Here is a 23111-nt window from a genome sequence, read left to right on the forward strand (position 1 = left end):
TTTGTGTAGAGGTCCTTGGTCCACTTGGACCTGAGGTTTGTACAGGGAGATAAGAATGGATCAATTTGCATTCTTCTACATGTTGACCTTCAGATGAACTAGCACCATTTGTTGAAAATGTTCTCTTTTTTTCCACTGGATGTTTTTAGTTCCTTTGTCAAAGATCAGGTGACCATGGGTGGGTGGGTTAAAGCAATTGCTCTGTAGTACAACTTGGGTCAGGGAAGGTGATTCCCCCAGAAGTTCTTTTATTGTTGAGAATAGTTTTCACTATCCTGGGTGTTTTGTTATTCCCAATGAATTTGCAAATTGCTCTTTCTAACTCTATGAAGAATTGAGTTCAAAATTTGATGGAAATTCCATTGAATCTGTAGGTTGCTATTGGCACTATGGCCATTTTTACTATATTAATCCTGCCAATCCATGAGCATGGGAGGTCTTTCTATTTTTGATTTCTTTCTTCAGAGACTTGAAATTCTTGTCATACAGATCTTTCTCTTGTTTGGTTAGAGTCACCCCAAGATACTTTATGTTGTTTGTGACTATTACTAAGGGTGTTGTTTCCCTAATTTCTTTCTCTGCCTGTTTATACTTTGAGTATAGGAAGGCTACTGATTTGTTTAAGTTAATTTTGTATCCGGCCACATTGCTGAAGTTGTTTATCAACTGTAGGAATTCTCTGGTGGAGTTTGTGGGGTCACTTAAATGTACTATCATATCATCTGCAAAGAGTGATATTTTAACTTCTTCCTTTCCAATTTGTATCCCTTTGACCTCCTTTTGTTGTGTAATTGCTCTAGCTAGAACTTCAAGTACTATATTGAATAGGTAGGGAGAGAGAAGGCAGCCTTGTCTAGTCCCTGATTTTAATGGGATTGCTTCAAGTTTCTCTCCATTTAATTTGATGTTGGCTACTGGATTGCTGTATATTTCTTTTACTATGTTTAGTTACGGGCCTTCAATTCCTGATCTCTCCGAGACTTTTAACATGAAGGAATGTTGAACTTTGTGAAATGCTTTTTCAGCATCTAATGTAATGATCATGGGTTTTGGGGGATTTTGTGTGTGTGTGTGTGTGTGTGTGTGTTGTTGTTGTTGTTGTTTTTGTTGTTTTTAGTTTGTTTATGTAGTGGATTACATTGATGAATTTCCATATATTGAACTAAACCTGAATCCCTGGAATGAAGCCTACTTAACTTCGGTGAATGATCGTTTTGATGTGTTTTTAGATTCAGTTTGTGAGAATTTTATTGTGTAATTTTTTGCATTGATATTCATAAGGGAAATTGTTCTGAAGTTCTCTTTCTTTGTTGTGTCTTTGTGTGTTATTGGTATCTGCATAACTGTGGCTTCACAGAACAAACTGGATAGTGTTCCTTCTGTTTCCATTTTGTGAAATAGTTTGAAGAGTATTTGTATTAGATCTTCTTTGAAGGTCTGATAGAATTCTGGACTAAACCCATATGGTCCTGGGCTTTTTTTGGTTGGGAGACTATTAATGACTGCTTTTATTTCTTTAGGGGTTATGGGACTGTTTAGATAGTTTATGTGATCCTGATTTAACTATGGTATTTGGTATTTGGTATCTGTCTAGAAAATTGTCCACTTCATCCAGATTTTCCTGTTTTGTTGAGTATAGGCTTTTTTAGTAGGATCTGATGATTTTTTTAATTTCCTCAGTTTCTGTTGTTATATCTCCCTTTTTATTTTTGATTTTATTAATTTGGATACTGTCTCTGTACCCTCTGGTTATTCTGGCCTAGGGTTTATCAATTTTGCTGATTTTTCTCAAAGAACCAGCTCCTGGTATGATTGATTCTTTGTATAGGTCTTTTTGTTTCTATTTGGTTGATTTTAGCCCTGAATTTACTTATTTCCTGCCATCTACTCCTCTTGGGTATATTTGCTTCTTTTTGTTCTAGAGAGTTCAGGTTTGCTGTTAAGCTACTAGTGTATGCTCTCTCCAGTTTCTTTTTAGAGGTACTCAGAACTACTGCCTACATTGTGTCCCATAAGTTTGGATATGTTGTACCTTCATTTCCATTAAATTCTAAAAAGTTTTTAATTTCTTTATTTTTTCCTTGACCAAATAAATTGTCACTGAGTAGAGTGTTGCTCAGCTTCCGTGTGTATGTGGGCTTTCTGTTGTTTTTGTTGCAATTGAAGACCACCCTTAATCTGTAGTGATCTGATAGGATGCATGCAATTTTTTTTCAATCTTCTCATATCTGTGAGGTCTGTTCTTTGACCAATTATATAGTCAGCTTTGGAGGCAGTGCCATGTGGTGCTGAGAAGATATATTCTTTTGACTTAGGATGAAACATTGTATAGATATTTCTTAAATCCATTTGGTGCATAACTTCTGTTAGTTTCACTGTGTCTTTGTTTAGTTTATGTTTCCATGATCTGTCCATTGATAAGAGTGGTGTGTTGAAGTTTCCCACTAATATTGTGTGAGGTGCAATGTGTGCTTTTAACTTTAGTAAAGTTTCTTTTATGAATGTGGTTGCCCTTGCATTTGGAGCATAGATATTCAGAATTGAGAGTTCTTGATATTTTTCCTTTGATGAATATCAGGTGTCCTTCCTTATCTTTTTTGATAACTTTTGATTGAAAGTCGATTTTATCTGACACTAAAATGGCTTCTCCAGTTTGTTTCTTGGGACCATTTGCTTGGAAAATTGTTTTCCATTCCTTTGTTGTGAGGTAGTGTTTGTCTTTGACACTGAGGTACGTTTCCTGTGTGCAGCAAAATGTTGGGTCCTGTTTATGTATCCAGTATGTTAGTCTAAGTCTTTTTATTGAGGAATTGAGTTCATTGGTGTTAAGAGCTATTTAGGAGTAGTGGTTGTTGATTCCTGATATTTTTAATGTTGTTTTTATATTTGTGTGGCTATCTTCTTTTGGGTTTGTTAAAGGATTACTTTTTTTGCTTTTTTTCGGGTGTAGTTTCCCTCCTTGTGATGGTGTTTTCCATCTATTATCCTTTGTGGGGCTGGATTTGTGGAAAGATATTGTGTAAATTTGGTTTTGTTTTGAAATATCTTGGTTTCTCCATCTATGGTAATTGAGAGTTTTGCTTGGTATAGTAGCCTAGGCTGGCATTTGTGTTCTCTTAGGGTCTGTATGAGATCTGCCCAGGATCTTCTAGCTTTCATAGTCTCTAGTGAAAAGTCTGGTGTTGTTCTGATAGGTCTGCCTTTATATGTTACTTGACATTTTCTTCTTACTGCTTTTAATATCCTTTCTTTATTTTGTGCATTTGGTATTTTGATTATTATGTGTTGGGATGAATTTCTTTTCAGATCCAATCTATTTGGTGTTCTATAGACTTCTTGTATGTTTATGTGCATCTCTTTCTTTAGCTTAGGGAAGTTTTCTTCTATAATTTTATTGACAATATTTACTGGTCCTTTAAGTTGGAAATCTTCACTTTATTCTATACCTATTATCCTTAGGTTTGGTTGTCTCATTGTGTCCTTAATTTCTTGGATGTTTTGGGTTAGGAGCTTTTTGCATTTTGCATTTTTTTGCCTGTTATGTCAATGTTTTCTATGGTATCTTCTGCACCTGAGATTCTCTCTTCTATCTCTTATATTCTGTTAGTGATGCTTGCATCTATGACTCCTGATCTCTTTCCTAGGTTTTCTATCTCTAGGATTGTCTCCCTTTGTGATTTCTTTATTGTTTCTATTTCTATTTTTAGATTCTGAATGGTTTTGTTCAATTCCTTCACCTTGTTGTGTTTTCCTGTAATTCTTTAAGGGATTTCTATGTTTCTTCTTTAAGGGCTTCTACCTGTTTAGCTGTGTTCTCTTGTATTTCTTTAAAGGTTTTATTTATGACCTTCTAAAGTCCTCTATCATCATCATCATCATCATGAGATGTGACTATAAATCAGAATCTTGCTTTTCTGGTGTGTTGGGATATCCAGAGCTCTTGGGGGGCAGGGGGGGAGGAAGAACTGGGTTCTGAAGATGCCAAGTCCCCTTAGTTTCTGTTGCTTGTGTTCTTGCCCTTACCTTTTGCCATCTGGCTATCTCTGGTATTAGCTAGTCTTGTTGTCTCTTACTGTGGCTTGTTCCTCCTGCAAGCCTGTGTGTCAGCACTCCTGGGAGACCAGTTCTCTCCAGGAGGATTTTTGATATTGGGAACTGTGGCACAGTATCAGCTCTGGGATGCAGACACAAACCAGTAGGATCTTGTACTGGTTGTTTCTTGGTTCCTGTGTCCTGATGTCTCTAGGAGAGTCCCCCTTTGGGCCAGGAATATGAACTGAAGTGGTGGTCTTACCTGTGCTCACATGTGTGCCAGCACTCCTGGAAGGGTAGTTCTCTCCCTGAGATATTTAGGTCTGAAGAGCTGTGGCACAGTGTCAGCTTTGGGCACACATGTAAACCAGAAGGCTCCTATCCCAGGCAGCTCCCTGGTTCCTGTGTCCTGAGGGTTCTGGGAGAGTTCCACTGACCAGCAGTAGTGGTCTTATCTGCACTCACAGGCTTGTCTGCACTCCTGGGACACCAGTTCTCACCCGGAGGTATTTGGGTATGGAGCAGGTGGAAACCTATTGCTATATTTCTTTAGTAAAATAGTAGTATTTGATTTTTCCCTTGTTCGCTGACCCATTTAGTGTCAGGTTCTTTGCCTCCCAATCAGTGCTGGGTATGGGTTCCATAACATGGAGTGAGTCATAAATCCAATAATATACTGGTGCCACTATTGCATATCTTGCAGGCACATCACCATTGTATATCAAAAGTTTTATATCTGTATTAAGGTTTATCTTTCTCCTTTGGTAGCACATGGCATATCTGCTAATACCACGAACACTAGTTGGTAGAGATGAAGGCTCTAGATTGAACTTCTCCACATTTAATTAGTTCTGTAAGTATGTCTTCAGCAATAGGGACTTGCTGTCAGTGTGTAGAAAGCAATTAAATGCCTTGGAAATAGCTTTGGTTGTTTGGGGGTTGCAGAGGCCACTTTGGCCAAAAACTAACTAGATGTTACCTATTCCTGATTCTGGTCAATTTATTTGATGGAAAGAAATGGCCAGTTGGGCTCAGACTCTCTCCTTATATGGCAATTTCATTCAGAATGCCTTAATATATCAATATATTTTAGGGAGCTTCTACTCTAATAGATTTCCATATGACTTCTCAAATAGCCCTTTATTAAAGCTGTCCCTCCCCATCTTCCCTCAATCCCTTCTTCCCTCCCTTTCTCCCTTGATCCTCCCTTACCAGTCACTCTGTCCTATGCATCCATAACTATCATTCTATTTCCCTTTTCTAGGGAGATCCATCCTCCCTCCTAGTCCCTGACTCTATAACAAACCTCTGTAGTTATATGGATTATAGCTTTCTTATCAATGACTTAACAGCTAATGTCCACATATAAGCAAACTTATTGGTCTTTCTGGGTCTGGATAATCTCACTCAGGATAGAATTTTGTTGTTGGTGGTGGTTTATTGGTTTGTTTGTTTGTTTATTTGTTTGCTCCTTACAATTGTCTGTGAATTTCACTTTTAACCACTGAGTAATATTCTGTTGTGTAAATGAACCACATTTTCTTTATCCATTCTTCTGTTGAAGGATCTGGATTATTTCTAGGTTTTGGTGATTATGAATAGAGCAGCAATGAATACAGTTGAACAAGTTTCTCTGTAGTAGGGTATAAAATCTTTTGGTTATATGCTTGAGAATGGTATAGCTGCTGGTTCTTGAAGTAGATCAGCTCCCAGCTTCCTGAGGAACTGCCACACTGATTTCCATAATGAAGTTTGCACTCCTACCAGGAATGGATGAGTTGTTTCACTATGTCAGATCCTAGATGCAATGGGGTTTTGTGGGGTTATGGGGTGTCCCGCATCCACTTGGGGCTCGGGCTGCTCAGGAGGTGGGATGCTGGAAGTTTTGACTGCACTTACCCCATGCTGGCACAAGCATTGGGCTATGGGAAGCCACAGGACTCCTCAAAGGGTAGGGGGAGCACAGTCTGTGTTCCCAGCAACTGCCAAAGCTGGCTTGAGGGGTCCCTGGTCCTGTACTTAGGAGGCCAAGACCGTTTGGTTCTCAGGCTCTTGAGCACCCCCAGCACCTCTGGATGTTGAGGAAGAGCTGAGAATGGAGTGAGCCCAACCATCCCGGGCTGGATCTAGCCCAGGGCTAAAGGGGAAAAGAGGGGGGAGCTCTGGCTGGGTCCCTCAGGGAGGAGAGTCCTTAGCTTGTTCTGCAGGCAGCTTAGCTTGCTGGAGTCCATGGCTGGGAATGCTGAGAGGGAGGCCTCCTGTGGGAGATTAGAATGGCTTCTTTAGGGGAATACCTGCTCCTTTGCTCCCCACAGTGGATCCTGATGAAAAGAGACAGTCCATGGTTTTAAGGCATCTATTGTCATGGTGGAGAGTGGCGATGAGTAAAACCGTACCCCACTTTCTCCGAGCAGGCCTGAGGTTAAATACCTTTTGCTGGGAGGAGTGTCTGGGAAGAAGAGTTTATAGGCTAAGCCTCCAGGCCTTTAGGTACCTCATTAAAATGGAGATCTGTCTTGAGGCTACCTGACCTATGGTCATGTCCTCTACTTGTGGAGGGTCTTGGGGTGTTGCCCTTACATGACTGATGGCCACAGACCTATGGAGAGCTTTGGCCTAGTGTCAAGAGCCTGGTGTCCAGGAGCATGACAAAATGCCTACCGATAACCCTGCAGGGTCACCGGGGTTTCAAACCTTAGCTCAACCAGAAACCAGACTGCCTTTCACAGTCCCACAAGATTTCTTTTGTTTTGGTTTTTTGTTTTTTGTTTTTTGTTTTTTGTTTTTTGTTTTTGTTTTTGTTTTTGTTTTTTGATCTTGATCATTCTTACTGGCATAAGATGAAATCTCAATGTAATTTGATTTGCATTTTTCTGATAACTAAGTCTATTGGATGAAAGTGCTTCTCAGTCATTTATGTTTTTTTCTTATGAGAACTCTTATGTTTAGGTTTGTAACTCAACTTAAAATTGGGTTATTTGTTTTCTTGATATCCAGGGGTTTTTTTTGTTGTTGTTTTGGTTTTTTTGTTGTTGTTGTTTTGTTTTGTTTTTAGCTCTTTATATATTTTGAGATTGGCAATGGGGATACTGCCTAAAGTTCTTTGATTATGTAGAATTGTGCTTGCTGTCCGTCTCTCTCTCTCTCTCTCTCTCTCTCTCTCTCTCTCTCTCTCTCTCTCTCTGTGTGTGTGTGTGTGTGTGTGTGTGTGTGTGTGTGTGTGTGTGTGTGTGTGTGTGTTTATTTACACATGAAGCTGGAAATTTTCCTCTTAAGATCTGTAAAGAATTTTGTTGGAATTTCCATAGAAGTTGCCTTGGATCTGTAGATTCTTTTTGGTATGATGGACATTTTTATATATTAATTCTACTGATCCATGAGCATGGAAGATCTTTGCATCATCTGATATCTTCTTAAATTTCTTTCTTCAATGTCTTAGTTTTTATTGTACAAACTTTCCACTTGCTTGGTTAGAATTACCCCCAAGATATTTTCTATTATTTGGGCCCATTGTGAAAGGTGTTGTTTCCCTGATTTCTATATCAGTACATTTGTATATAGGAAGTTTACAATAAAATAATTTTTAATTTTAGAATGAAAAATTATATATACCTTTAATTTCCTGAAATGATTTATGCAAAGGAGTAAGAACATTTAAGAACAATACTTATTTATAATACTTGAAGTTAATGTATTTCAAATGCTATATGTCATATATGTATATATGTATGTATATGTATATATACATGTATGTCTATACTATATAACTTTGTTGCCTAATTTAGGGTTTCTATTGGTATGATAAAATGCCATGACCAAAAGCAAAATGATATGGCAAGAATTAATTTTAGCTTATAGTTAAAAATCACAATTCATCATTGAAGAAAGTCAGGGCAGGAAACCAAGCAGGGTGGGAACCTGGAGACAGGATCTGATACAGAGGACTGGAGGGGTGCTGTTTACTGGCTTGCTCATAACAGTTTGCTCAGCATGCTTTCTTATAGAACTCAGAACCACTAGTCTGGAGATGTCACTGTGCACAGGTATCTGAGCCCTTCCACAATCATCCATCCAGTAAGTGTGTCACCGAGAATCGCGCGGAACTTGAGACTGCAGTACATAGGGAAGCAGGCTACCCGGGCCTGATCTGGGGCACAAGTCCCTTCCGCTCTACTCGAGACTCGAGCCCCGGGCTATCTTGCCAGCAGAGTCTTGCCCAACACCCGCAAGGGTCCACACGGGACTCCCCACGGGACCCTAAGACCTCTGGTGAGTGGATCACAGTGCCTGCCCCAATCCAATCGCGCGGAACTTGAGACTGCGGTACATAGGGAAGCAGGCTACCCGGGCCTGATCTGGGGCACAAGTCCCTTCCGCTCGACTCGAGACTCGAGCCCCGGGCTACCTTGACAGCAGAGTCTTGCCCAACACCCGCAAGGGCCCACACGGGACTCCCCACGGGACCCTAAGACCTCTGGTGAGTGGAACACAGCGCCTACCCCAATCCAATTGCGTGGAACTTGAGACTGCGGTACATAGGGAAGCAGGCTACCCGGGCTTGATCTGGGGCACAAACCCCTTCCACTCCACTCGAGCCCCGGCTACCTTGCCAGCTGAGTCGCCTGACACCCGCAAGGGCCCACACAGGATTCCACACGTGATCCTAAGACCTCTAGTGAGTGGAACACAACTTCTGCCAGGAGTCTGGTTCGAACACCAGATATCTGGGTACCTGCCTTGCAAGAAGAGAGCTTGCCTGCAGAGAATACTCTGCCCACTGAAACTAAGGAGAGTGCTACCCTCCAGGTCTGCTCATAGAGGCTAACAGAGTCACCTGAAGAACAAGCTCTTAACAGTGACAACTAAAACAGCTAGCTTCAGAGATTACCAGATGGCGAAAGGCAAACGTAAGAATCCTACTAACAGAAATCAAGACCACTCACCATCATCAGAACGCAGCACTCCCACCCCACCTAGTCCTGGGCACCCCAACACAACCGAAAATCTAGACCCAGATTTAAAAACATTTCTCATGATGATGATAGAGGACATCAAGAAGGACTTTCATAAGTCACTTAAAGATTTACAGGAGAGCACTGCTAAAGAGTTACAGGCTCTTAAAGAAAAGCAGGAAAACACAGCCAAACAGGTGATGGAAATGAACAAAACCATACTAGAACTAAAAGGGGAAGTAGACACAATAAAGAAAACCCAAAGCGAGGCAACGCTGGAGATAGAAACCCTAGGAAAGAGATCTGGAACCATAGATGCGAGCATCAGCAACAGAATACAAGAAATGGAAGAGAGAATCTCAGGTGCAGAAGATTCCATAGAGAACATCGACACAACAGTCAAAGAAAATACAAAATGCAAAAGGATCCTAACTCAAAACATCCAGGTAATCCAGGACACAATGAGAAGACCAAACCTACGGATAATAGGAATTGATGAGAATGAAGATTTTCAACTTAAAGGGCCAGCTAATATCTTCAACAAAATAATAGAAGAAAACTTCCCAAACATAAAAAAAGAGATGCCCATGATCATACAAGAAGCATACAGAACTCCAAATAGACTGGACCAGAAAAGAAATTCCTCCCGACACATAATAATCAGAACAACAAATGCACTAAATAAAGATAGAATATTAAAAGCAGTAAGGGAGAAAGGTCAAGTAACATATAAAGGAAGGCCTATCAGAATTACACCAGACTTTTCACCAGAGACTATGAAAGCCAGAAGAGCCTGGACAGATATTATACAGACACTAAGAGAACACAAATGCCAGCCCAGGCTACTATACCCGGCCAAACTCTCAATTACCATAGATGGAGAAACCAAAGTATTCCACGACAAAACCAAGTTCACACAATATCTTTCCACGAATCCAGCCCTTCAAAGGATAATAACAGAAAAGAAGCAATACAAGGACGGAAATCACGCCCTAGAACAACCAAGAAAGTAATCATTCAACAAACCAAAAAGAAGACAGCCACAAGAACAGAATGCCAACTCTAACAACAAAAATAAAAGGGAGCAACAATTACTTTTCCTTAATATCTCTTAATATCAATGGACTCAATTCCCCAATAAAAAGACATAGACTAACAGACTGGCTACACAAACAGGACCCAACATTCTGCTGCTTACAGGAAACCCATCTCAGGGAAAAAGACAGACACTACCTCAGAGTGAAAGGCTGGAAAACAATTTTCCAAGCAAATGGACTGAAGAAACAAGCTGGAGTAGCCATTTTAATATCGGATAAAATCGACTTCCAACCCAAAGTTATCAAAAAAGACAAGGAGGGACACTTCATACTCATCAAAGGTAAAATCCTCCAAGAGGAACTCTCAATTCTGAATATCTACGCACCAAATGCAAGGGCAGCCACATTCATTAGAGACACTTTAGTAAAGCTCAAAGCATACATTGCACCTCACACAATAATAGTGGGAGACTTCAACACACCACTTTCTTCAAAGGACAGATCGTGGAAACAGAAACTAAACAGGGACACAGTGAAACTAACAGAAGTTATGAAACAAATGGACCTGACAGATATCTACAGAACATTTTATCCTAAAACAAAAGGATATACCTTCTTCTCAGCACCTCACGGGACCTTCTCCAAAATTGACCATATAATTGGTCACAAAACAGGCCTCAATAGATACAAAAATATTGAAATTGTCCCATGTATCCTATCAGACCACCATGGCCTAAGACTGATCTTCAATAACAACATAAATAATGGAAAGCCAACATTCACATGGAAACTGAATAACACTCTTCTCAATGATACCTTGGTCAAGGAAGGAATAAAGAAAGAAATTAAAGACTTTTTAGAGTTTAATGAAAATGAAGCCACAACGTACCCAAACCTATGGGACACAATGAAAGCATTTCTAAGAGGGAAACTCATAGCGCTGAGTGCCTCCAAGAAGAAACGGGAGACAGCACATACTAGCAGCTTGACAACACATCTAAAAGCCCTAGAAAAAAAGGAAGCAAATTCACCCAAGAGGAGTAGACGGCAGGAAATAATCAAACTCAGGGGTGAAATCAACCAAGTGGAAACAAGAAGAACTATTCAAAGAATTAACCAAACGAGGAGTTGGTTCTTTGAGAAAATCAACAAGATAGATAAACCCTGAGCTAGACTCACTAAAGGGCACAGGGACAAAATCCTAATTAACAAAATCAGAAATGAAAAGGGAGACATAACAACAGATCCTGAAGAAATCCAAAACACCATCAGATCCTTCTACAAAAGGCTATACTCAACAAAACTGGAAAACCTGGACGAAATGGACAAATTTCTGGACAGATACCAGGTACCAAAGTTGAATCAGGATCAAGTTGACCATCTAAACAGTCCCATATCACCTAAAGAAATAGAAGCAGTTATTAATAGTCTCCCAACCAAAAAAAGCCCAGGACCAGATGGGTTTAGTGCAGAGTTCTATCAGACCTTCAAAGAAGATCTAATTCCAATTCTGCACAAACTATTTCACAAAATAGAAGTAGAAGGTACTCTACCCAACTCATTTTATGAAGCCACTATTACTCTGATACCTAAACCACAGAAAGATCCAACAAAGATAGAGAACTTCAGACCAATTTCTCTTATGAATATCGATGCAAAAATCCTCAATAAAATTCTCGCTAACCGAATCCAAGAACACATTAAAGCAATCATCCATCCTGACCAAGTAGGTTTTATTCCAGGGATGCAGGGATGGTTTAATATACGAAAATCCATCAATGTAATCCATTATATAAACAAACTCAAAGACAAAAACCACATGATCATCTCGTTAGATGCAGAAAAAGCATTTGACAAGATCCAACACCCATTCATGATAAAAGTTTTGGAAAGATCAGGAATTCAAGGCCCATACCTAAACATGATAAAAGCAATCTACAGCAAACCAGTAGCCAACATCAAAGTAAATGGAGAGAAGCTGGAAGCAATCCCACTAAAATCAGGGACTAGACAAGGCTGCCCACTTTCTCCCTACCTTTTCAACATAGTACTTGAAGTATTAGCCAGAGCAATTCGACAACAAAAGGAGATCAAGGGGATACAAATTGGAAAAGAGGAAGTCAAAATATCACTTTTTTGCAGATGATATGATAGTATATATAAGTGACCCTAAAAATTCTACCAGAGAACTCCTAAACCTGATAAACAGCTTCGGTGAAGTAGCTGGATATAAAATAAACTCAAACAAGTCAATGGCCTTTCTCTATACAAAGAATAAACAAGCTGAGAAAGAAATTAGGGAAACAACACCCTTCTCAATAGTCACAAATAATATAAAATATCTTGGCGTGACTCTAACTAAGGAGGTGAAAGATCTGTACGATAAAAACTTCAAATCTCTGAAGAAAGAAATTAAAGAAGATCTCAGAAGATGGAAAGATCTCCCATGCTCATGGATTGGCAGGATCAACATTGTAAAAATGGCTATCTTGCCAAAAGCAATCTACAGATTCAATGCAATCCCCATCAAAATTCCAACTCAATTCTTCAACGAATTGGAAGGAGCAATTTGCAAATTTGTCTGGAATAACAAAAAACCTAGGATAGCAAAAAGTCTTCTCAAGGATAAAAGAACTTCTGGCGGAATCACCATGCCAGACCTAAAGCTTTACTACAGAGCAATTGTGATAAAAACTGCATGGTACTGGTATAGAGACAGACAAGTAGACCAATGGAATAGAATTGAAGATCCAGAAATGAACCCACACACCTATGGTCACTTGATCTTCGACAAGGGAGCTAAAACCATCCAGTGGAAGAAAGACAGCATTTTCAACAATTGGTGCTGGCACAACTGGTTGTTATCGTGTAGAAGAATGCGAATCGATCCATACTTATCTCCTTGTACTAAGGTCAAATCTAAGTGGATCAAGGAACTTCACATAAAACCAGAGACACTGAAACTTATAGAGGAGAAAGTGGGGAAAAGCCTTGAAGATATGGGCACAGGGGAAAAATTCCTGAACAGAACAGCAATGGCTTGTGCTGTAAGATCGAGAATCGACAAATGGGACCTAATGAAACTCCAAAGTTTCTGCAAGGCAAAAGACACCGTCAATAAGACAAAAAGACCACCAACAGATTGGGAAAGGATCTTTACCTATCCTAAATCAGATAGGGGACTAATATCCAACATATATAAAGAACTCAAGAAAGTGGACTTCAGAAAATCAAATAACCCCATTAAAAAATGGGGCTCAGAACTGAACAAAGAATTCTCACCTGAGGAATACCGAATGGCAGAGAAGCACTTGAAAAAATGTTCAACATCCTTAATCATCAGGGAAATGCAAATCAAAACAACCCTGAGATTCCACCTCACACCAGTCAGAATGGCTAAGATCAAAAATTCAGGTGACAGCAGATGCTGGCGAGGATGTGGAGAAAGAGGAACACTCCTCCATTGTTGGTGGGAGTGCAGGCTTGTACAACCACTCTGGAAATCAGTCTGGCGGTTCCTCAGAAAACTGGACATAGTACTACCGGAGGATCCAGCAATACCTCTCCTGGGCATATATCCAGAAGATGCCCCAACAGGTAAGAAGGACACATGCTCCACTATGTTCATAGCAGCCTTATTTATAATAGCCAGAAGCTGGAAAGAACCTAGATGCCCCTCAACAGAGGAATGGATACAGAAAATGTGGTACATTTACACAATGGAGTACTACTCAGCTATTAAAAAGAATGAATTTATGAAATTCCTAGCCAAATGGATGGACCTGGAGGGCATCATCCTGAGTGAGGTAACACATTCACAAAGAAACTCACACAATATGTATTCACTGATAAGTGGATATTAGCCCCAAACCTAGGATACCCAAGATATAAGATATAATTTGCTAAACACATGAAACTCAAGGAGAATGAAGACTGAAGTGTGGACACTATGCCCCTCCTTAGATTTGGGAACAAAACACCCATGGAAGGAGTTACAGAGACGGAGTTTGGAGCTGAGATGAAAGGATGTACCATGTAGAGACTGCCATAGCCAGGGATCCACCCCATAATCAGCATCCAAACGCTGACACCATTGCATACACTAGCAAGATTTTATTGAAAGGACGCAGATGTAGCTGTCTCTTGTGAGACTATGCCGGGGCCCAGCAAACACAGAAGTGGATGCTCACAGTCAGCTAATGGATGGATCATAGGGCTCCCAATGGAGGAGCTAGAGAAAGTAGCCAAGGAGCTAAAGGGATCTGCAACCCTATAGGTGGAACAACATTATGAGCTAACCAGTACCCCGGAGCTCTTGACTCTAGCTGCATATATATCAAAAGATGGCCTAGTTGGCCATCACTGGAAAGAGAGGCCCATTGGACTTGCAAACTTTATATGCCCCAGTACAGGGGAATACCAGGGCCAAAAAGGGGGAGTGGGTGGGCAGGGGAGTGGGGGTGGGTGGATATGGGGGACTTTTGGTATAGCATTGGAAATGTAAATGAGTTAAATACCTAATAAAAAATGGAAAAAAAAAAAAAGTGTGTCACCGACTTCCCCAAAGGCCAATCCAGTAGGGGCATTTACTCAGTTGAGGTTTCCTCTTCCAAGATGAATCTAGCTTTTGTCAAATTAACAAAAGACTGACTCCACACCAATGAAAATGAAATCATTAATGAAAGTATAAATAAGTGTATAATGAGAGTTATAATCATCTCCCTGTATGAGTCACTTATATGATCATATTAACATTATTGAAATTGTTTCTTATTACTGTTGAATAATTTCAGAAATGATAGTAATTTATAGATGTGAGAAGCTGAGAAAATCAGTATCCCTTCATCTTAGATGTGGCACGAGATTACATAAAACTGCCCTTAAACTACTAAGCTCCTGCATTTCCAAAATTTATTAATTAATTTTAAAGATGAAATATAAACAAATAAAGTGAGCTCTCAGCATTAAGAATTATGAATTGGTGAACAAATTATGTTAACTTGCTCAAATTTCTGTCATCCTTTATTAATGTACAGTCTAAAAATGTACTTCCATTCCAATTATTTATATATTATAGCATGTAATATACTATTTTTAAAATTTATTTGTTTATTCTTTTCTCATATATTACATCCTGACTGCAATTTCCTCTCCCTCCACTCCTCCAAGCTCCCTCTCCACTTCCACCCACTTTACAGCCATATCCACTCCTTCTCCTTTCCCTTCAGAAAATAGCAGGCTTCCCGGGATATCAAATACTGCATAACAAGTTACAATAAAAGTTGACACATACCTTCATATCAAAGCTGAATGAAATAAGCCAATAGGAGAAAAAAAGGATCACAAGAGCAGGCAAGAAGAGTCAGAGATGCCCTTACTTTCACTGTTAGGAGTCCCACAAGAACACCAAGCCACACAACAATAACATATATACAGCCTCAGATCAAACCCTTACAGGCTCTCCAATGGTCATTTCAGTCTCTGTGAGCCCCTGTGAGCTGTACTTAGCTGATTATGTGGGCTATGTTCTTATGGTGTCCTTGAGTCCTCTGACTCCTACAATCCTTCTTCCCCCTCTTCCATAAGGGTTACCCAAGCTTTGCCTGATGTTTGTCAGTCCTACATCTGTTCCCATCAGTTTCTGGATGAACTCTCTCTGGTGAAGATTGTACTAGGCTCCAGTCATTGAATGTAGCAGAATCATTGCATTGACTTTTTTTTTTTCCATTTGTGTTTGGTTCTATCCCAGGTCTCTGGGCTATCCAGCCTCTGATCCCCCATCATCTGTGCAGTGTCAGTAGTGGGCTCCCTCTCATGGCATTGAACTCAAATTAGACCAGTCATTGGTTGGACACCCCCAAAACTTCTGCACCACCATTACCCCAGCTCATTTTGCAGGCAGAACAAATTGTATGTTGAAGGTTTTGTGGCTAGGTTGACATTCCAGTCCTGCCACTGGAAACCTTGGCAGATGACAGAACATGTCTAGTTCAGACTCCATATTCTCCATTAATAGCAGTCTTTGCTACTATCACCCTCATAGATTATAGGGAGTTTCCTTTCTTCTAGGTTTCCACATCACCCTCAAAATACCCCCTAATTCTATTCATCTCTCCCAGTTCTCTCTCTCTCCCTCTCCCTCTCTCCCCCTCTCCCCCTCTCCCCCTCTCTCTTTCTCTCTTCACCAACCCCAGCCTAACCCCTTCTCTTTCCATCCTCACTCACCCCCAGTTCATCTACAGCATGTATTCTCTTTTCTCTACCCAGGGAGATCCCAGCATCCCTCTTGAGATTTCCTAGGTCTGGGTCTGTAGATTATAGCATGATTATCCTTTATTTAACAACCAGCATCCACTTATAAGTGAATATATACTCTATTTGTCTTTCTGGGAATACATTAATACTATATAATACATATAATATATATTAATATTATCTGTATAATATATAGCATATTTTCCTTTTATTGAAAACAGAATCCTTTCTCATATAATATATCCTGATTAAAGCTTCACCTCCTTCTAGCCTGTCAGATCCTCCCCCATTTTCCTTTTCAAGCAGATCCACTCCCTTTCTGCCTTACATTTGAAAAGAACAGGCTTCTAAAGAATAGTACAAAAATACAACAAAATAACATAAAATGAGATAAAGTGAAAATTCTCACATTTGAATTGAATAAGGCAAACAGAAAAACAAGAGCCCCCCCAAAGACGTAAGAATCAGAGCCCCACTCACTCTCACACTCATGAATCCTACTAAAACACTAAACTGGAAGCTATAACATATACACAGAGGACCTTGTGCAGCGCTGTATGGGCCCTGTCCTTGCTGCCTCAGTATCTGTGAGTTCTTATGAGCTTTGCTCATATTCATTAGAGGCGTTCTCCATCCTTTTGACTCTTACACTTTTCCCTCCTCTTTTGCAAGGTACACTGAGCCCTGAGGTCAGAGGTTTGATGGAGACATCCCATTTAGGGCTGAGTGTTCCAAAGTTTCTCACTCTGCATACTGTCTGGCTGTGAGTCTCCATATTTGTTCCCATCTGCAGCATGAGGAAACCTCTCTGATGATGGCTGAGCAAGGCGTTGATTCATGAAGAGGGCAGAATCTCATTAGGAGTCACTTTATCACTAAATTATTTTACCAGTAGTGTTTGGTTTTATCCTAGGACCCTATGCTATCTAGTCTGTAATTCTTGGTCACTCAAGCAGTGTCAGATATGGGCTCCATCTCATGGAGTGGACTTTAAGTACAATCAGATATTGGTTGGTTGCTTCACAAGCATTGTGCTACATTGCCCTAGCATATATTATAGGCAAAACACCATTGTAGATCAAAGGGTTTGTGGCTACATTGGTTTTTTCCACAGATCCTCCCCTCACTACCCTCTCTCCTTCTCCTTTAAAAAGGGGAAGCCCCTTCTGTGCATCACTTCAGCCCCACTTTGCGCATCAACTCACTGTAAGACTATTGCCTGCAAATTTCATTATGATATTTTTAATGTCTAAGTAATATTCCACTGTATAAATGTACCATGTTTTCTTTATCTATTTTTTGGTTGAAGGACATCTGGCCTGTTTCCACTTTCTAGCTATTATGAATATACAGCAGCAGTGAACCTGGTTGAGCAAATGTCTTTGTGGTAGAACAAAACATCCTTTTGATATATTCCCAAAAGTGGTATAGCTGGATCTTGAGTTAGATAGATTCCCATCTTCCTGATTAGCAGCCATACTGATTTCCATAATGGCTGTACAAGTTTACACTCCCAAAAGCAATAGATGAGTGTTCCTCTTAATCCATGTCCTTACTATAGTATTCAATATATCTTTTTAATATACTGTGTTATATAATACATTAATATTATATATGCATATATAATATGCACAGTATATGTTTCAATATTACCTATAAATATATTATTTTTACATTCACTCCTTTTCCCATTTATTTGTTTATTTTGTAAGGAGAGTCCACAACACACATGGAAAGGTCAAAGTATAACTTGTGGGAGTTGGTTCTTTTCCTACCTGGGTCATCAGGCTTGATACCACCCAGTTTTTACCCACTGAGTCATCTCAAAGGGTCCTATAAACTCTGTGATATAATCAGTGTCAAAGTAAAAATGCTTAGCTCTTGGATACCAATAAAATTATTTGATACAGCATGAAAATTGAATATGTTCAACTTAGAAATTGAAAATAATAACACATTTGTCAGTCTAATTCCCTTTCAGTCAAAATATATATGTTCAATAAAATGTAAACTAACTCATATCATGTCTTTACTAGGATAAATCACAATAAACAAGTTCTCACTCAAATAATCATAAAAACAAGACAGGGTAATTGATATGACATAATCATAATGTGAAAGAAAATCATCTTCCACTTAGGTTTGCTAAATGGCATCTCAGCATATAGAAGAAAATGTACATATTTAATTGGATAATTGAATTTCCACATGTTCAAATCACCTTTAAAGAAAAAAGGATTAATATGATTTCTAGCAAAAATAATTGATTGGTCATCAATGTAATGGAGTGTTCCAAAGGCAACTTAGATAAAAGAAAGATGTGTTAGTTTCTGGTTGATGCTGTAGCATGTTATAAACACAGAGACTTAAAATAGCTCAAGATCACTCTCAATTCATTTCTTCCTGTTGTTAACCCCACTCATATGCACAGGGTTCTCATCATTTAAAAATGTATTGCAGGCAAGTTGTTAAAAATACTTTTCCTATTGTCTAGATTTTGGCTGAAGTCCCAGTAGTAAAGACAAGCGGTATTGAGGGCATATGTGTTCCAAGAAACTTGGCATGATTTCCTGAACCTTGATTCAGTGGAAACAATTTTAGTTTGGAAAATATGTAGTTGCTCCCTTTAATAAGATACAGGTAGCAAAATTCTACAGGGCTAATTTGCAACCTCCAACCAGCTGTAACTCCAAAATCCACACCTACAAAAAGAATACGTTCTGTGTAAATTCAATCAGTATCTTTTAAAAGAGTAGTTACTGGATCAAAGGTGCTGCACACTTAGAATCAGAGAGATGGTCCCATGGTAAATATTGCTTGTCCTGTACGCCTGATAACCTAGGTTTCCTCTCCAGAATGCCCGTAAAAGCTGGAGCCTGTGGCACCTGGGATTACATGTATCTGTAAGCCTGGCATTCCATTTGACAAGTGGGAGGTAAAGAAGAAGAGAATGGGGCGGAGGAAGTTCGGGTTCCACAGGATTGAGAAACAAGAGAGACCATGCCTCAAAACAAATGTGGAAGATGAGAACCTGCTCCCAAGGTTATCCTCTGACCTCTATACACACATGGCATGTCTATACCTACACACATATAAATAAGTAAAAATTTAAAGTTTGTTCATAACTGTAGTGTCTTTCCCTAGGGTTTAACTTACATGTTAATAATAAAGATGTTCAGGAATTCCTGGGTAGAGCCAATATTATCCAGCCAGTCAACAGCAAGGTTTCTTAGGAAGTACCCAGGTGGTATCACCCAAAAAAGACTAAATAGAAATGTGGGCATCCAGGCAAACAGCGTAAGTTAGCTTTATGTGATGATTGAAATCTGTGTTTTTATGTTTAAAATCCCAAAGCTATGGAAAAGTAGCCAGGCAGTACAATGAAGTTTTTCACACTCTTTAGCTAGATTCCAAAGTTTAGTGTTTTACTATGTTCTCTTTGTGTCTTAATCTCCACATAAGTATATATGGCATGTATGGACACAGGTATATGTATATCTATTTGCCAAACTATTGAAATGAATGTAAAACCTTGAAAAAAATCCACCAGAGAGAAAAAGAACTACTTTCTCAAGTCTATATATTAATGCGCCATGACACATACATCATTTACTGTGCCCTGGTTTGCCAAAATTCCCGTTCTATTCTTTCTGCCCACTTAGTATTATTTCTCTGAGCTCCTTTCCTTTCTCTAACATAGCCTCTCACACGTATTCCTTGATAATTAGAGAAATGTAAGTTAATTCAGTGGCATGGAGGATGATTTTATGGATACTCACATACATAATCTTGCATGGTAATTGTGATGAGCTTAGCCCAGCATATTTACATAGATGAATATCTCTATACAAGCCAGTAATTTTATAGGTAGTATTGAGTAGTGCATTGCTATAAAATAAATATTCATGTCTAGTAATACTTCATTAGGACAAAAACTTTAAGTAAATGACGAAAGAGCTAGCATGTGGTTATAAAAGAGTTCTGAACACAAAAAAATGACTGAATGGGATCAGACATACATTCTGTATGCAATTGTTAAAGATGAGATACTATTTTCATCATAAAAATTACCAAATACCATTATGATTTATAAAAGCCACCTGTCTGCCTCAAATGCTATACGTTGGTCCTAATCTGGCAGGTACTGCTACAGCAAAGTAACGTTTTAAAAAGTTAAAAAGTATTTAATCTGAACTTGAATGTACATCTTCACACATGGAAATCTCGAACAAAGGAGTCATAATATTATATTTTTAAGGACAACTATTAAAATAAAGAAAAACAATGCAGTTTTTTCTAAAGGAAATGAAATTTGTTGAAGTGTTTTTTTTTTTAAACTTGGGGAGGCGCTCTCCACCAGCCGAGCAAGATGCCCAAAGGAAAGAAGGCCAAGGGGAAGAAGGTGGCCCCAGTTCCCACTGTCATCAAGAAACAGGAGGCCAAAAAGGTGGTCAATCCTTTGTTTGAGAAAAGGCCCAAGAACTTCGCCATTGAGAAGGACATCCAGCCCAAAAGAGATCTAACACGCTTCGTCAAATGGCCCTGCTACATCAGGCTGCAGTAGAAAAGAGCCATCCTTTATAAGCGGCTCAAAGTATCTCCTGCCATTAACCAGTTCACCCAGGCCCTGGACAGGCAAACAGCTACTCAGCTGCTTAAGCTTGCTCACAAGAACAGGCGAAAGACAAAGCAAGAGAAGAAGCAAAGGCTGCTGAGAAGAAAGCTGCAGGCAAAGGGGATGTCCCAACTAAAAGACCACCTGTCCTCCGAGCAAGAGTCAATACAGTCACCATCTTGGTGGAGAACAAGAAGGCTCAGCTGGTGGTGATTGACCATGATGTAGACCCTATTGAGCTGGTAGATTTCCTGTCTGTCTGTCATGTGTCTAAAGATGGGGGTGCCTTTCTGTATCATCACAGGAAAGGCCAGGCTGGTGTGCCTGGTCCATAGGAAGACATGCACCACTGTTGTCTTCACACAGGTTAACTTGGAAGACAGGGGTGCTTTAGATAAGCTGGTAGAATCTATTAGGACCAATTATAATGACAGATATGATGAGATCAGTCGCCACTGGGGAGGCAACGTCCTGGGTCTTAAGTCTGTGGCTTGAATTGCAAAGCTGGAAAAAGCAAAGGCTAAAGAACTCTCCGCTACACCGGGTTAAATGTACACTAAGTTTTCTGTACATAAATATAATTACAAAATTATTAAAAAAAAAAAACTTGGGGAGGAAGCAAATAGGATCAAACACAGTATACAAACCTCCCAAACAACTAATAAAAGTTGAAAAAAATACCTTTCTAATTTAAAAAATAATGTAATTAAATTATTAAGATTACAATTGTATATCTTTTCTTTATATATCTAAAGCAAATCAAGAAATGAAAATTAATGAGCAAAATCTCCAAAAGAAAATAGAAATATAGTATAGAAAATTAATTTTAAATAAAATTCCAGGAAAAAAAATACCTAATTGTCTTAGTTAGGTTTTTATTGCTGTGAAGAGAAACCATGACCAAGGCAACTCTAATAAAGGACAACATTTAATTGGAACTTGCTTACTGGTTCAGAAGTTCAGTCTATTATCATCAAGGCAGGAAACATGGCAGCATCCAGGCAGACATGGTGCTGGAGAAGGAGCTGGGAAGTCTACATCTTGATCCCAAGGCAGGCAGAAGAAGATTGTCTTCCAAAGGCAATCAACAGAAGAGTCTCTTCCACACTGAGTGGAGTTTGAGCCTTGAACCTAAAAGCCAACCCCCACAGTGACATACTTGCTCCAACAAGGCCACACCTATTCCAACAAGTCCATACCTTCTAATAGTGTCACTTCCTATAGGCTAAGCATTCAAACACATAAGTCTATGAGGGTCAACCCTATTCAACACACCACACCAATGAACCAACAAAGGGTTTTACTAATTAAAGGTTAGTAGTTAAGGGTGGTATACGCATCTTGAACTATGTTGGATTCAGATATATACAGCATATTTAAGCTGAAGGTACTGAACTTTTCATTAGTCATTTTGTTGCTGAATGAAAAATATTTAAGCAAAACAACCTTTTCATTTTGCCATGAGGTTTTAGAGGATTATCTCATGCTCTGATGGATTCACTGCCTTCAAGCCAATTACAAAACAAATATCAAATTAGAAAGTCATGGAGAAGAAAACCTGCCTAACACGTTGAATCCAGGAAGAACAGAGAAAGAGAGAGGAATCAGGACAAGGTACATCCTACAAGTACATGCCCCTAGGAATCCACTTCTTTCAACTAGGACCCTCTTCCTGGTTTCTATCATCCATCAATATTGCCATCAAGTTATAAATTAATAAATAGATCAATTGACTGCTTACTCATAGCCTTCACCATAAAATCAATTATATCACTAGTTGTAGATCAAGGCTCCAATGAAAGCCTTTAAGGAGGAGACTTCATATCTAAGCCATAAGACATATGAAAGAAAAATATATAAGAACATAAAGAAAAATTGTCCTGTGTAATATAGTTTGGACCTACAAACACTTCAGTCCTTCTTGGATTAAACAGTTAATTCTGGTATCCTGCCGTTTTACTGAAAGTATGGATGATTTATACAAGCTTTCTGTTGGAATATATGTGATCTCTTGTATACAATATAATTTGCAAATAAGAATAACTTGACATATTTTCCAATTATATTACTTTAATTTCCTTGCTTATTGCTCTGGAATTGCCTAGAAACCTTCTTACTGGAGGCCAACTCTCATGGTATCCAAAGTTGTTATGCAAGCAGCCAAGGGAAAATCAATTAATTATCCTATAGAGAAAAGCTTACAAACCACAGAAATGACTG

The 23111-nt window shown here is 39.2% G+C and overlaps 1 long non-coding RNA gene and 1 pseudogene across 2 annotated transcripts in view; one reads left to right on the plus strand and one right to left on the minus strand.

Annotated features, from left to right (window-relative positions):
- Gm34007 overlaps window positions 1-23111 on the minus strand; it is a 76611-nt gene that overhangs the window by 32263 nt on the left and 21237 nt on the right. The window lies entirely within an intron of this gene.
- On the plus strand, window positions 20627-21482 carry Gm12385 (predicted gene 12385; annotated as a pseudogene).

The sequence above is a fragment of the Mus musculus genome, chromosome 4 (assembly GCF_000001635.26).
Source record: "Mus musculus strain C57BL/6J chromosome 4, GRCm38.p6 C57BL/6J".
Taxonomy (NCBI): domain Eukaryota; kingdom Metazoa; phylum Chordata; class Mammalia; order Rodentia; family Muridae; genus Mus; species Mus musculus.